Source organism: Equus asinus, chromosome 6 (assembly GCF_041296235.1).
Source record: "Equus asinus isolate D_3611 breed Donkey chromosome 6, EquAss-T2T_v2, whole genome shotgun sequence".
In the NCBI taxonomy this organism is placed as follows: domain Eukaryota; kingdom Metazoa; phylum Chordata; class Mammalia; order Perissodactyla; family Equidae; genus Equus; species Equus asinus.
The window spans coordinates 42886910-42900758 of record NC_091795.1 but is presented as its reverse complement, the minus strand read 5'-3'; the positions used below and the strand labels follow the sequence as shown (position 1 = coordinate 42900758).

Genomic DNA, 13849 nt, shown 5'->3' with positions numbered 1-13849 from the left:
TTTATCTTCCACATGAGTGAAATCATATGGTGTTTGTCTTTCTCTGTCTGACTTATTTTGCTTAGCTTAATACCCTCAAAGTCCATTCATGTTGTCACAAATGACAAGATTTCATCTTTTTTATGGCTGAGTAGTATTCCATTTGGTATATATATACATATATACACACACCACGTCTTTATCCATTCATTTGTTGATGGGCACTTAAGTTGTTTCCATCTCTTGGCTACTGTGAATAACGCTGCAGTGAAAATAGGCATGCATATATCTTTTCAAATTAGTGTTTTCACGTTCTTTGGATAAATACTTAGCAGTGGAATAGCTGGATCATATGGTAGTTCTATTCTTAATTTTTTGAGGAATCTCCATACTGTTTGGACCAGTTTGCATTCCCGCCAGCAGTGTATGAGGGTTCCCTTTTCTCCACATCCTCTCCAACACTTATTATTTCTCATCTTTTTAATAATAGTCATTATTAAATGGGCATCAGTGATATCTCATTGTACTTTTGATTTGCATTTCCCTAATAATTAGTGATACTGAACATCTTTTTGTATGCCTGTTGGCCATCTGTATATCTTCTTTGGAAAAATGTCTGTTCAGATCCTTTTTCCCTTTTTTAATCAGGGGAATTTGTTCATTTTTTGTTGTTGAGTTGTATGAGTTCTTTATATATTTTGGAGATTAACCCCTTATAGGATATGATTTTCAAGCATATTCTCCCAATTGTTAGGCTGTCTTTTCTTTTTGTTGATGCTTTCCTTTGCCGCGCAAAAGTTTTTCAGCCAGATGTAGTCCCATTTGTTTATTTTTTCGTTTGTTACCCTTGCCTGAGTAGACATGGTATTCAAAAAGACGCTAAGACCAATGTCAAAGAGTGTACTGCTCATATTTTCTTCGAGGAGTTTTATGGTTTCAGGTCTTACGTTCAAGTCTTTATGGCATTTTGAGTTGATTTTTGTGTGTGGTGAAAGATAATGGTCTACTTTCATTCTTTTGCATGCGGCTGTCCAGTTTTCCCAACAACTCTTATTGAAGAGTCTCTCCTTTCTCTCTATGGTCTTGGCTCCTTTGTTGAAAATTAGCTGTCCACAGATGTGTGGTTTTATTTCTGGGCTCTCGATTCTGTTCCATTGATCCGAGTGTCTGTTTTTGTGCTGGTACCACAGGTGTCAGGATTATATGTCCCCCCAGGAGACCACAAGCACTTGACAACAGAGCTCATGTCTCCAGATCAGACTCTTCCCACCTGCTCCCCAACTAGGGCTCTGCAACTCTGGACAGGGAGAGGACTGACTTCTCAAGATAACCCATAAAAGACCCTTTCCTCCAAATTTACCCTCAGCTGCCGCTAGATCCATCGGGAGGTCAGCAACATCTCCCTTCTCACCATCATCCCTCTCTCGGCACTCTTTCACACTCCTGCCTTCCTCTTCTTCCACGTCCCCAGCTGAACCCAGCACTAGACTGACCGCTGCTAAGATGCTTAAGCACAAGGCCCAAATCCTCCCCAGTGGACTTCCTAGAGCTGCAGGGGGAGACAACTGCTAGAGCGGAGAGGAGCCCAGAAAGGAAAGCTGTGTCCAGTAGGCATCCTGGGGGAGGACCATGCCTTGGGAGCACTTTGAGGAAGGAGGAGGGAGAAGACGCACCTGACAAGACTCTCCCTCCTGAGTGTAGTCCCTTCCTGGTCCCCTGGGCCCTGGCCTGGCCTGCTCTGAGGATTCTCCCATACTAGTTCCCATCCCAAGATTCCCGGAGAAACCAGCAGGACTATTTGCCTGGCGCTCTGTCCTCTCTAAAAGGGTTGGGTGGGGTGCCCACGGGACTAGGAGGTAAGGCACTCACCAGGGTACACAGCAGCCATTGCCAGCTGGATCTGCTCCATCAGGCAGGCACAGCCCGTCCCTGTATCCCCAGTCAGCAGCGCCAGGGCAATGCACAGGTAGAATGTGCCCTCTCCACTGGGCAGAATGTCAGCAGAGTCCCCCAGCCCCACTCACCCAGCAACTAGTCCTCCTTCCAGTGAAGCAAGACAGAGGAAGGGCAAAAGCCAGTGGCCAGCAGGACGGGTGACACTGTCTTCTGGAGCACTCTGGCAGAACACAGTCACCTCGGGAGGCACTGGGGGAAGAGAACAGGGAATAAGATATAGGGTATCTGATCCCAACTCACCTGGGCCCTCCATGCCCCTCTCCTCCTCACTCACAAATTCCACCTCTGTGCCAGCTCCTAGAAGACCACAGAAGCCAGGCCAGGAGACCACCCCTGTAGGGGCTCTGGCTTCACAGTCATTGCCAGGTCTCCACGTCCATCACCCTTGGAGACCTAAATCGGCTTCTAAAACCTAAATCAGACCATGCCACTCCTCTGCTTAAACCACTTCCATAGCTTTCCATCCCCGAAGGGCAAAGTCTACAAAAAGTAGACTCAAGAACCCCACATGACCTGGCAGCTGAGAGCCACCTCTCAGCAGCCCCTGAACCTGGGGCTGGATTAGTGCAGTCGTGAGTGACAAACACTTTAATCTAAACCATCAATAAATGCCTATTTTATGTTCATCATGCTCCAAGTTAAAAGCCATGGAACATGCAATGCACTTTAGAAGGACATGGAGCGCATGTTGGTGGCAGACGTCAGAGAAGCAGGACAGTACAGCGGTTAGGACCTGGGCCTGGAGCCAGACAGCCAGAGTTACAGTCCTGGTTTCCCCATGCTGTGTGGCCTTGGGCAAGTTATCTAACCTCCCTGTGCCTCAGTTCCCTCATATATACAACAGGGGCTAAGACAGCATCTACCTCGCAGGAATGTTGTGCGTTAATGAGTTAATTCGAGTTTTGAAATGCTTAGGAAGATGTCTGGCACTTGGTGAGCAGTGGTGGGTATTATTAAATAACTGAGGCACACAGACTTCACCTCCCCAGCTCTATTTGTTTGCATCTGGCCACAAACTTGGCCCCGAGCTGTGACCCACTGCCTCTCCCCACACAAGGACATACCCCAATCCCACCACTCTTTTTGTCATATTCTAGAAAGGAAGCCTTTAGCACTGCTTCTGTAGGACACAGACACCCACAAGCTTGATCTTCCCCCCTCCCTAATTCACACCCAGGCTCAATATTGCACCATCCATCTCTTGGGTTACTTTCAAACACCTGGTCACTAAACAAAGATCATGTCACCGTAGAGTTCACTTCTCACTAATCAAAAGGAAGAACCTGGAATCCCATTCCTGAACGCCCTGCCACTGTTATTACAATTACACCCATGCTTCTCCTTCAGTGACCTGTAGATGGCACCATTACCCTCGGCTGGGCACAGAAGGACTGGCCACTGCTCAGAGTAATCTTTTTACTATGTGTGTGAATCTGGTCCCCTCTGAAATTTGTGGGACTGCACGATAGATATAATGGAATCCTGGCCTTCCAGGCATTCCAGACCCCTCAATAAATGTAGCTGGTAATACTAGTAATACCATCCCTATGGCTCTCTCCCTAGGCCAGGACTCATGAGACTTCAGTAAATGTACAAAGTTGCCATATTCTTTAAACAGAGAGAGGCAGGTGATGGCTTCATGGCAGGCAGACAACTGTGGGCCTCGTCCCCAGAGAGCAGACACACACGATCAGTCTTGGTCTTCAGGACCCAGCCAGCATGGAAGTGGCCTCTCTCCCACCAGATTGTGACTGCTAAATACAGCAAGCCCTGGCAAGTTCAGTCCTGAGAGTTCAGACCGTCTAGAAAGGCAGAGTTCCCTGTTATGAGTAGACTCCCACAAACCGGAATCAGGCAGTGGGGGGCTCCACATATCCCCCCACCAAAGATGTTCTTGCCAAGGACACGGTGAAACGACCCTTTTGTTTCATTATGGTCCGAATGTGTGTGCCCCCCAGAATTCATACATTGAAACTCTTACCCCCAATGTGATGGTATTAGGAGGGGGGCCTATAGGAGGTGATTAGGTCACATGGGTGGAGTCCTCATGAATGGGATTACTGCCCTCATAAGAAGAAACATAAGAGAAATGGTTTCCCTCTCCGCCCTGTGAAGATACAACAAAAAGACGGCCGTCGGTAAACCAGGTTTGCCAGAACCTGACCACGCTGGCACCCGTATCTTGGCCTTCCAGCCTCCAGACTGTAAGAGTTACATGTTTGTCGTTTCAGCCTCCCAGTCTGTGGTATTCTGTTACAGCAGCAACTAAGACAGTTTCCAGATTCGACAGGCACTTTCCTCTCTTTGCCTTTTTTTACCTCTTTGCAGCATTCCTTCCCATCCCGCCCCCTGAAGCTCCCCAGGCCCTTGGATTCTGAGGCCCCGCCTGCTCCTGGTTTCTGCCTTGCTCGCCCGCTGCTCCTCCTCAGAACCTCCATGAGTTCCTCTTCTTCCAAGTCTGCCCTGGCACTGGTCTTCCTGTACGTCTATTCTTGATGCTCTTCCCTGCTCTCCACACAGATTCTCCCTGGGCGGTCTCCTTTCTCCCTCCTCCCTCCCTGACTCTATTTCAGTCTGAACCAGACTCGTGAACCCAGCTGCTGAGGGTCATTTGCTTATCACACAGACTCGTCAAAGGCAGGATATCCAAACCTGAACCAAACCTCAACACCATCTGCCACAGTTCCCATTCCTCCGGCCACCAAGTCTGACCCTGGCCCTATGTCCCAGGTCACCTAAGCCAGAAACTTGAGTATCATCCTTGACACCCATATTGGTTTTCTAGGGCTGCCAGAACAAAGTACCACAAACTGAGGAAGGTGGATTTAGACCCACCCTAAATCCAGGAGGATCTCATCTTGGGATGCCATTCTCTTGCCACCTCACTGACTCCTTCAAGTCTCAAGTTAGACTCGGCTTCCTTTGCTCAGATATCGCTGACCCCCAAACCAGGGCAGATTCCCACTGGGGCTCTCCCAGCTCTACAGGCCACCCCCAGCACAGCTGTGCATACCGTCCTACCTGTGTCTTCCTCAAGAGCAGACACGGAGTCATGTTCTCTATGCGGCCTCCGCCCCTAGCTCAGTACCTGCCATACAACAATTACAACCACAAAGAACACGTCGTGAGCGCTCCATGTAAGCCAGGGACCCTTCTCAGCAGTTCACCTGCATTAACCCGTTTGCTCTTTGCAACAGCCCCGTGAGATGGTTAGCTAGGATTACTCCTACTTTTTAGATGTAGAAACTGAGGTACAGAGAGATTAGGCAACTTATTCAAAGTCACAAAGCTATTAAGTGGCAAATCCAGTTTTCCAACACAGGCAGCCTAGCTCCAGAGTCCACTCTTAACCGTTACACTATACTCAAATATTTATTGAAATAATTAATTAGTGATTTAGTTAGTTAATTAGTTAGCCAATGTAAAATGGAGCTACCAAGGCCCAGAGAAGTTAGCCAGTTTTTCCCAAGGTCACCTAGTGACGTCAGAACTTTGACTTAAGTCCTCAAACTCCTAGACCTGGGGTTGCTATGAACTTACCAGGAAAGGGCCAGGGAGCCAGGGGGTTCACAGGGCACCTGCAGTTGCAGGATTCCCAGGTGGGTGCCCAAGAATAAAGGGGCACTCTTCCCTTGCTACCCTGACCAGAAGGGCTTATAGTCAGAGCGGAAGTCCTCCAGCACAAAAGAAAGACAGCAGGACAGTGCGTGCCTCCTGATGCGACACAAGAGGAGGCACCCAGCACCACTCCTGAGGGTCTACTGTCCAAAAAAAGGAAAAGTCAAGCCTGAATGTGATTAGACCCCAAAATCTAATTGCCAGGGGACAGAGCAACATGGTAAAAGACACCAAAGAGACCACCAAAATCCAGAGTGGAAAATTCTAAGCACATATGATGTAGTTTTCACACACACACAGAGGAAGGTGAACAGTTACAGATTTTAAAAGCCCAACGATGTATCAAAATGCGTGGAGTTTGTTTGGATGCTGACTGAAACAAGCTACTCATAGAAAGACACATACGAAATAGTATAGAACATGTGAACAACGACTAGATATTTGGTGATGTTAAGAATTAGCACTGAGGGGGCTGGCCCCGTGGCCGAGCGGTTAAGTTCGCGCGCTCCGCTGCAGGCGGCCCAGTGTTTCGTTGGTTCGAATCCTGGGCGCGGACATGGCACTGCTCATCAGACCACGCTGAGGCAGCGTCCCACATGCCACAACTAGAAGAACCCACAACGAAGAATATACAACTATGTACTGGAGGGGCTTTGGGGAGAAAAAGGAAAAAAATAAAATCTTTAAAAAAAAAGGAAAAAAGAATTAGTACTGACCACAACTAGAATACACAACTATGTACTTCGGGGCTTTGGGGAGAAAAAGAAAAAAAAAGATTGGAACAGACGTTAGCTCAGGTGCCAATCTTAAAAAAAAAGAAAGAAAAAGAATTAGAACTAATTTGTAGCTGTAATTATCGTGGTTTTTCTAAAGAGTTCTGCCTTGTTAGAGATACACACTGAAGTATTCACAGTAGAAAATCGCTGGGATTTACTTTAAAACAATTTGAGGGGGAACAATAGGGATGTAGATCAAATAAGATTGGTCAATTGTTGAAGCTGAGTAATAGGTATATGGGGATCTTTATACTATTCTCTCTACTTTTGTATTTGCTTGAGAATGAATAATAAAAGGCACTAAAAAAAAAAAAAAAAAAAGGAGTCCCCAGCACAGTGCCCCAAGCAGCCGCACTCAACCAATCAGAGTGGAGATTATGGATCAGCCTTCTCTGCTCAATTCTGGGCTGGAGTGTGGTAATCCTGGGCAGGGGGCTGTGAGCCAGGAAAGAACCCAGGGGTCTTAACGGTGAGCCATTCCGGCAGAGTCAGAAGCCTGATCCTTAGAATCTGGCTATTTTGATAGAATGCATTTTTCTTCTTTTTTTCTTTTGGTCTTTTTTGTTGTTATTGTTCTGCCTCAATATCTGGTAAAGTTATTTTATGAAAATCCCAACTTCCTTCAGAAGTGATTAAAGAAGCAAGGGAAGCAGGGTTTGTTTACCAGATATTGAGACCTCCTCTCCATGCCCAGCCCCCTTCTGCCGGCTCCCAAACTGCTGGCAGCCTGGCCTTTCCCTCCCAGCAGGAGACTGGGAGAAGCTTCTCTGGGGAATCTGGGCAGCCTAGGAGAAATATCTCAAAGAGGATGAAATCATAGATCTTTCTGAAGGTATTAAGAGGAGTTTCAGAGAGCTGGCAAAGTTGGAGTTTGAATAATTTCAAAGTACACAGAAAAATAAACAAATGAAAAAGAGAAAACAGTTATTCATTCCCCCCACCCACCAAAAAATAGAGCAGGAAAGGAAAATATACTTTGTGATTCAGCTGTGAATAATGTTTACATACTTATACTAATATTAATACTGAATTGATGTGCCAAATGTTATTTAACGATTTTCGGCATTCGTTTCCATTCCTGCTACGTTCTCCCTTATATCATAGCAGGTGGAAGGCTAGAAACTACATTTCTAGACTTGCATAACGCTTCCGATCTGATTGTGATTTCAGATGTGCCACAGAGATATCATTTCCATCTGTTTGGCCTATGAATAATCTGGAAGTGTGCTGAAATCCCCCACTAGGGATGATGAATTTGTACATTTCTCCCTGTGATGCCATCAGTTTTTGCTTTATCACTAGAAGCTATGTTATTAAGTGCATACATGTTTGGAGTTTTTATATCTTCTTGGTGAAGATATAGATTGATATCTAGAGTCCCTCTCCATCTCTAACGATGCTTTTTGCCTTAAAGGCCCTTTGGTAGCATATTAACAAGGCCACATTGGCTGTTTGTTTGTTGTTTGCCTGATATATATTTTTCTATCTCTTTACTTTCAGCTTTTTTGTACCTTTATGCCTTAGGTGTGCCTGTTTTAAATGATACATAGCTAGGTTTGTTTCTTTTCTGTTTTGAGTTCTTTCTCCAAAATTGTTTTCAGTGCAGGTCATTCCTCAGCATATACTGAGAAAAAATGTTCATTACACCCTCATATCTGAATGACAACCTGCCTAGATATAAAATTCTAATTTCAAAATTCTTTCTGTTTAATATTTTAGAAGTCCTGCTTGATTATTGTTTGCATCCAGTGTTATTATTGAGAAATCTGATGTCAACCTGAGTTGTTTCTTGGGTGGTGATCTGCTCTTACTCTCTGGAAGTTTTTAGAATCTTCTCTTTGTCTTTGATAGTCTTAGCTTTCATTATAACATATCTAGGAATGAGTTTTGCCTATTCTACTATTTATCCCATCTGTGGTGTTCTTTATTTCAATTATTGTTTGCATTTAATATTTCCTCTTGCTTCTTTTTTATGAGAGCTTGTTCTCACTTCGTATTACTAATATTTTCCCTTGTCTCCTAAAGTATATTTATCAAGCTTATTTTACATTACTGATCCATCTATTCTAATGCTTCAAAAGATATATATTGCCTCATTTGTTATTTTCTTTTGAGATAATTGTTCTCCTCAGGTGTCTAGTTATTTTGGCCCGTGAGTTCATATTCCTCACAGAATTCCAACTACTCCATCTGACAGTGAGTTTGTGGGAAGGACTGAAGCTCAGACCTTAGTCCATGTCAGCCCTGTGAGCACAAAAAGAAGGTGGGAATGAGCCCAAGGGATGAGCACCAGACCCACAGGTAATCGTGTCTATTAGCTACCATCCCACCAGGCAACTTCTCAAGTCAAGGCTTCAACTTCAGACCCCACAGAGAAGCAGCACTGGGGGGAGGTGGTCTCCCTGGATTATGACTTACTAGCCCTGGGGAAGTGGAGGAGGAATATAGGGGATAAATGCAGGAGGCCAGTCAGTCCCCAAGGATTTTCCCAATTACCCCAGCAAGGCCTGTGCTCTGTCCTAACAGTACCCCATGGATACCCCACAAAGCCCTATGGGCCATTTTCACAGACTGAAGGAGGACACAATGGTTGTCCCAAAGCAATGTGGTGGGAGCGGGGCAAATCAAAATTAAAATAACAGTCTACCCAACGTTAAACTGACAGCTCCACCTCTTTGCAGCTTTTTAATGGCAGGGTTGTTGAGTGTAGCTCGAGGCACATTTCAAAAACCACAGGGTCCTGTTGTTGGCTTCAGTGGAAATGCTTCCAGTGTCCCCCAGCAAGCCCAAGGACGTGCTCCACAAACTGAAACGGAACCATCTTCAAAATATAAGTGAAAAAGCAGGGTACAGAACACTGTCACATGCTGCCATTTGTGTAAAGAGGGTGACATGTGTGGGTGCATGTGCATTTGCTTGTATGTGTACACGACACTCCTGGAAAGTTTCACAAGGAACTAACACTATGGAATGCCTCTGAGCACTAGGGACTGGGGTAGGAAATTTAAGCTGTTACACTTTCTTGTAACTCTTGATTTTAAACCATATGATTTTTAAAATTAATAAATATCTCAAACACACACACACACACACACACACACACACACACACAATGTCTTACCTTCAGGTTCCAGGAGCCTCTCCCAGCCTGTGACCCTAATGTCTTGATGGGTACAACATTGCCCATGTCATCCCAGCCTGTTGAATCATCCCCATTTTTCACAATCCATCAAAAATGCCACTTCCTTCATTAAGCCTTCTCTGAACACCACAATAAGAAGGTCCTCTCTCCTCTGAACTCTCGGCCCACTTTGGGGGCAACTATTTTAAGGTCCTCATCACCTTCAACCCCATAATTTAGTTATCTGCATTATGTGTCATATCTCCACTGCCTTGAACAAGGGTACTTTGTGCTGAAATGGGCACAGTTTCTAAAACACCACAGATTCCCAGTAGCATCCTCCAGGACCATTTTAGATGATTCTCACTCAAACAAGACACACATTTGCCCTTATGAATGTCCCCTGGTAGCCATTGTCCTGGTCAGAGGTCCACCGACATCCTGGGCCAGTAACCTGAGGAGCACCAGGATCCCACATTCAGACAGATGAAATAACAGCCACAGTCCATTTCCTCCAATTTTGCACATAAGACAAAACTGAGCCACAGAAACCAATAGTCCAAAGTGGCCAGATTTAGGAATGAGAGCAGCAGCCTCTGACTCCCTTCTGTGACTGTTCTCCTGGAGAAGAGTTCTCAGCCAAGGATGTCCTCTCTTAGCAGAAGAGGGGGCTGGGAAAGGCCTGTCATCCTCCTGAGCATTAGGGGCACCCCACCTTCCCCTGAAATATTTGGTATTCCTGTTGTCATGTTTCATCTGTTCAGTTAAAGACAATAATTGTCCTCAAGTTGGCAAACACAGTAAAAAACTACCACCCCATGGTCTCGAAGGACCCAGTCTCCCACAGCCTGCCAAGATGTAAGGCAGGAAGTTCAGGAGAGACAGGTGCCGCCTGGAACAGAGCAGATACAGATGTACATATTAGAACCGCCCCCCTACATCTCTGTTCCTGGGGCCCTTCTGCACAAGAAAGGTCCGCCTGGTGGGCTCCTATACCTGCTACCTTGCGTGCTCAGGTGCAATCTCTTGGTGACACCTGACCCTCCTGGTACCATGCTTGTACTTTACACCCACAATTATTCTCCCACGTAGCATCCTTTGTCGTCTGCTCCAATGTCTGTCTCCCCCAGCAGACTCTCAAAATGGCCTCCAATCACTGAGAGGAGGACGGTGACATCAGGCCACGGGGCAGCCTCGGGTGGGGGCTGCCATTGTTCAGTACATCCAGGTGGGTGTTTTCATCATCCCTGTACCCTCAGTACTCAGGATGTACTTCCGGAAGAAATACAGGACGCCCCCTTGCCCCGGCCACAGCCCTCTGGGCTCCCGGTCCTAAGGGGGCCTCGGTTCCGCCCCTTCCCGTCCATCCAGGGTTAGGGACAGCGGACCCCTGCACTGGGAGCAGACAGGTAAACCAGAGAAGTAAGACACGCGAGCGGCATCTGGGGCCTGGCCTCGGCTGAGACATCCGCCCCGACCTCCACGCCCACCCGGGATCCTGGGCGGGAAGGGGAGGCGTGGGCAACCGAGAGGGCGGGTGCCCCTCGCCCAGGGCGCATGCGCAGGGAAGTAGGCTCTGGGCGAAACCCCTCGTCTCCGTAAGTTTGCGACCAGCAGGGGGCAGCACTAGGCCGCTTCCCTGGAGGCGGCCAGCACGCTAGCGGCGTCGCTGCAGGAGCGCGGGCTGCCCCCGGACTGAGGGCAGCGGGAGAAGGAGAGAGGGCGTCCAGCCTCCGGGTAGTTAGCGGAAAGACGGGGACGGGGCATTAGTGCGCATGCCTGGCGCACGTCCTGCGGTCCCTGACACCCAGGACAGCGTAGTTACATGCTCAGTCCATGGGCGTTACGGTACGGCAAGGGGTGGAGGAAACAAGCTTTGCCCTGAGACTTAAAGAATTTCAGTCTCACCTTTACCGTGTCACTTTGGGCAAGTTATCTAACCTGTCTGAGCCTTGGCTTCCCCTCTGTTAAATGAGGGTAGTAGAGCCCATCTCATTGAGTCATTATGGAGCTCATAGGCACACAAGTAAATGCTTAATAAGTGTTAGTCCTTATCAGCACTTTTCTTTATATATATATTTGTTGTTGTTGCGGTAACATTGGTTTATAACATTATATAAATTTCAGGTGAACATCATTATATTTCGATTCCTGTGTAGATTACATCATGCTCACCACCCAAAGGCTAATTATAATCCATCACCACATACATGTGCCTAACCACACTTTTCACGCTCTGCCCCTCCACCCCCTACTTCCCTTCTGGTACCAGCAATCCAGTCTCTGTCTCTATGTGATTTTTTGTTGTTGTTTTTATCCTCTACTTATGAGTGAGATCATACGATACTTGACCTTCTCCCTCTGACTTATTTCACTTAGCATAATACCCTCAAGGTCCATCCACGTTGTCAAATGGCCAGGTTTCATCGTTTCTTATGGCTGAGTAGTATTCTATTGTGTATATATACTATACCTTCTTTATCCATTTGTCCCTTAAAATGGGCACTTAGGTTGCTTCCAAGTCTTGGCTATTGTGAATAAAGCTGCGATGAACATAGGGGTGCATATATCTTTACACGTTCATGTTTTCATGTTCTTTGGATAAATACCCAGCAGTGGAATAGCTGGATCATATGGTAGATCTATTCTTAATTTGTTGAGGAATCTCCATACTGTTTTCCATAGTGGCTGCACCAGTTTGCACTCCCACTGGCAGTGTATGAGAGTTCCCTTCCCTCCACATCCTCTCCAACACTTGTTTTTTCCTGTCTTGTTCATTATAGCCATTCTGATTGGAGTGAGGTGATACCTCATTGTAGTTTTGATTTGCATTTCCCTGATAGTTAATGATGTTGAACATCTTTTCATGTGCCTGTTGGCCATCCGTATATCTTCTTTGGAGAAATCTCTGTTCAGATCTTTTGCCCATTTTTTAATTGGGTTGTTGGTTTTTTTGTTGTTGAGACATATGAGTTCTTTGTATATTTTGGATATTAACCCCTTATCTGGTATATGGTTTGCAAATATCTTCTCCCAATTGTTAGATTGTCTTTTCGTTTTATTGATAGTTTCCTTTGCTGTGCAGAAGCTTTTTAGTTTGATGTAGTCCCATTTGTTTATTTTTTCTATTGTTTCCGTTGCCCAGTCAGACATGGTACTTGAAAATATTCAGCACTTTTCTTATTGCATCATAATTGCCTGTCTGTGCATGTCTCTCTTCCGCCCGCCCCACCCTGACCCACCTCAGGGGCTCACATTATGAGCTCCCCTGCGTAGACAACTCAGAGTCAGTCATCTTGGCATTACCAGGGCCCAACACCAGCCCTGATAAAAATAACTGTCAGGAAGCCAGTGAGAAGCCAAAGAGCTGAGTTGGGATGAGGTTATGGGGATTCCACGCAGAGCCTCACAGAGTCCCCACTCAGATCTCAGTCCAAATCAGACACTCAGACCCTCAGATGCCAGCCCCGTGGAGCCCAAAGGCTTTGCTCTGTCCGGGCAGCCTGGCCTTCCTGCTGTGTGAAGGATGCACTGTCCTCTCCCACAGCCCCTGTGGTCCATCTAGCTCACCTTGGGTGTTTAGTCCCCCTAAGAGTGCTCTGCCTGTGCCTGGGTCTCCACCCACTTCTGTCTCCAGCTCTGCCTAACTCTGCCTGTGCTGGGAGGTGTCAGTGAGGCTGTGGACCCTGAAGGAGGAAGAGGGAACACCATCTCTTTATAGCTCCTTCATCAAATGCCAGATGTTGGTATATATGATTAGCCCTCCTCAACTCTCTTCCAAAGAAAGCTGGTTGGAAGCTCAGCCCAGTTGCTTCACCTGCAGCCTGTGGAAATTCTACTATTTTGATCACTGTATGGTCCCACTCAGGCCCAGCCCAAAGAGGCATGGGGCGGGGGGGGGGGGGGGGGGATCTCCCCAGAGAGCCTGGGCTGCCCTCCCTGACGGACTGCTGGGGAGGGAAACATGTCCTCTTCAGGAAGAGACGGCTGGTGAGAGAGAGGTCCTGGGGCCCCTCCCCTGGACAGTTCCATGTGGCTGGCCTGAGGCCAGGGAACCTTGGGCACTGCCTTCTCCTTCATGCCTCAGAGGCAGTCCACCTCTGACCCATGCAGCACCTCTGTGAAAATTAGCTCAGGCTCGTTTTCAGTTCCTATGTACCCTCTGGGCCGGGTGACCTTTATAGTGCACAGACTGCCCAACTGTACATGGCAGAAAACTGCATCCTGCCATGCTTCATGGAGAGTGGAAACTCAGACTGTGTATAAGTCAGTGATTAGGCAGATGTCCACTTGTCCACCTCCACACTCTGGGGCCATGGGGGGAGGGGGTAGAGGGGAAGGAAGTCACTGTTTGTATGAGAACATAACACATCTTACTCCCATCAGTGGAGCCACAACT

The 13849-nt window shown here is 46.9% G+C and overlaps 1 long non-coding RNA gene across 1 annotated transcript in view; it reads right to left on the bottom strand.

Annotated features, from left to right (window-relative positions):
• Positions 1-13849, bottom strand: part of LOC139045507 (uncharacterized) — a 33085-nt gene that overhangs the window by 1002 nt on the left and 18234 nt on the right. The window contains exon 2 of the long non-coding RNA XR_011503940.1: positions 2004-2124. This is a non-coding gene — a long non-coding RNA (uncharacterized lncRNA). The remainder of the gene's footprint in view (positions 1-2003; positions 2125-13849) is intronic.